Here is a 2713-nt window from a genome sequence, read left to right as displayed (position 1 = left end):
TTCAGAGTTACTGTGGCCAACTCCTCCAATTTCTTCTTGTTGGACAGTAGATCCTTTAGAAATTTGGCATACTTGAGTATTTGTGCCAAGGCATCAACAAACGGTAAATTAATATGAGGTTGACGAAATAAGGATAGAAATTTACCAAATTGTTCATCATCCTTGTCTTTCTTCAATCTTGTTGGGTAGGGAAGTGGGGGTATGAATTCTTTCACTACAGGGGGCTTTTCCATAGTCTTCTCTTGACATTTATCCTCCTCTTCAACTACATTTTTTCTATTTCTTGCTTCCCCTTCTCTTGTAATGTTCTGCCACTCCTTAATGTTACTGTATTAACCTGCTCCCTTGGATTAGTCTCAGTATTGTCAGGCAAGCTTCCTTGGGGTCTTTCTGAGAAGAGTCTAGAAATTTGACCCAACTAAATTTCTAGATTATGGATAGAGGCTTGTTGATTTCTTAGTGCTGTCTCGGTAGATTGGAACCGAGATTTTGAAGTTTGAATGAATTTGGTCATCAACTCCTCAAGGTTTGACTTCTTTTCAGCTAGGGGTGGTAGTTAATGTGGAGCTTGTTGATATCCTGAGGGTGTGTTGTTCTACGTTGGCTGTTGGTTGTTGTTCCATGGTGGATTTGCATAGTTCCTCCAGCCCGGATTATTCATGCCATTATAATTTTGGTACGGTGGTCTGTTTCCTATCACATTGACATGTTCTTCCTGAGTAGCTCGACACTCATTATTAGGGTGGCCTCCTCCACAAATATCACATCTCATCACCGGAGCAACTAGATGGTTAATAGATAAACCATCAATCTTCTTCCCTAAGGCTTTAACTTGCATTGCCAAGGATGTTACTGCATCAAGAGTATAAATTCCAGCAGATTTCACAGGTTTGGATCGAGTGGAGCTCCATTGATAGTTGTTCATTGCCATTTCTTCAAACAGTTCTTGTGCAACCCTTGGTGTCTTGCTATTCAAAGTGCCCCCAGTTGCAGCATCTATCATTTGTCTTGTGGCTGAGTTCAAGCCATTGTAAAAGGTTTGCACTTAAAGCCATTCCGGAATCCCATGATGTGGGCACTTCCGTAGTAATTCCTTAAACCTCTCCCATGTATCATATAAAGTTTCTGACTCTAATTGGTAGAAAGAAGAGATATCATTCCTCATCTTGGCAGTTTTTGCGGGAGGAAAATATTTTGCCAAGAATTTTTCTACCATAGCCTCCCATGAAGTGATAGATCCTCGTGGGAGAGAGTTCAACCACTATTTTGCTCTGCTCCTGAGAGAAAATGGGAATAGCCTCAAGCGGATTGCATCATCAGTAGCTCCATTAATCTTGAAAGTATCACAAATCTCCAGAAAATTTGCAATGTGAGCATTGGGGTCTTCATCTTGTAACCCATCAAATTGGACAAATTGTTGAACCATCTGAATAACATTGGGCTTTATTTCAAAATTTTCCTACACATCCGAACGGATAATGCTAGATTCTGTTCCCGTTAATGATGGACGAGCATAATCGGACATGGTCCTTGGTTGATCTTCATTGTTCGTCATTCCTTCCATATGGTTTTGTGTGTTTTCCTTCTGTACTAGCAGTCGTCTCTCTTTCCAAATTTTTCACAAAGTTCTCTCTATCTCTGGGTCAAGTTAGAATAATATAGTAGGGTTCTGGTCATGCACTAGAAAAATCAGCTCCTAAAAAATAATAAAAGCAAAAAAAAAATAATAATAATAATAATAAATAAAAATAGAAAAGTTAATTTAAGATTAAAGAAATAAAGAAAATTAGTAAAGATGTAATCAAAGAAATCCTAAATAACTAGTCCCCGGCAACGGTGCCAAAAACTTGATGTGCAAAAACTGATTACTGGGCAAGTGTACCCGTTGTCAGAGTAATATTATGAAAAATAGAGTACCAAGTGTCGTATCCACAAGGACTGTTATTAAGAATTACTTCCTTAATTACACAATTGTTAATGAATATGAGAAATAAATTTTTGTTGATAAAATTACTAAAAATAGAAGAATAATAAATTAAAAGGAACAAATTTCTTATGATAATAATTATAGAAAAGTATGACTAAGGGTATTCAATGGGAAAAGGCGAGTATCTAGACTATAAATCCTCCTAAGTGTCCAAATAACTAAAATTCTTCTTCAACTACTTAGTTCCAAACCCTTATCGCTGTAGGAAATTCTGAATTAAATCAATACCTTTCTCAAGGATAATGATTCCTAACCCTCGGTTGATCAATCGGAATCTCTTCCTTAATTAATACCCTTAGGTTTCCATAATTAGGGTTAATCCTAATACAGAAAACTTATGTCTTTCTATCTCTAGAAATACATTCAAGTCATTTTAATTGAGCAATGTTAATTTCATGCAGGAATTTTACTCAAATTCAAACAAGAAAACAAGATGGAAGACAATTGATACTACTCAATTAAACCCAAGAGAAAAGAACATGAAATAGAATTAGAAGAATTCCAGAAAATTTGGTCAATTAAGATTCATTACGTCTAGATACTCAAAGGAAAATTAGAACCTAAACAAACATCTTCAAACTAAAATTAAAAAAGAGATGAATAAAAGTGTTTGATCCCTTCCTCCAGCTGTCTCTGAGTCTTTTTTTCTCCTCAAAACCGTGTCCCCTAGGTTTATGTGCCAAGTTCCCTTTTATATGAGTGGCCCAAGGGCTTATCTTCTCACAA

At 36.4% G+C, this 2713-nt stretch overlaps 1 non-coding gene across 1 annotated transcript; it reads left to right on the top strand.

Moving 5' to 3' along the window:
• The first annotated feature begins 1061 nt into the window (after positions 1–1061).
• On the top strand, positions 1062–1168 carry LOC113873996. The gene has a single exon (XR_003506058.1). It is a non-coding gene; the product is annotated as a small nucleolar RNA R71 (small nucleolar RNA).
• The last annotated feature ends 1545 nt before the right edge of the window (positions 1169–2713 follow it).

This window comes from Abrus precatorius, unplaced genomic scaffold, assembly GCF_003935025.1.
Source record: "Abrus precatorius isolate BTA unplaced genomic scaffold, Abrus_2018 Scaffold7, whole genome shotgun sequence".
Lineage (NCBI taxonomy): Eukaryota > Viridiplantae > Streptophyta > Magnoliopsida > Fabales > Fabaceae > Abrus > Abrus precatorius.
Note: the sequence above shows the minus strand (reverse complement) of the source record. Positions and strands in the feature narration are given on the sequence as shown.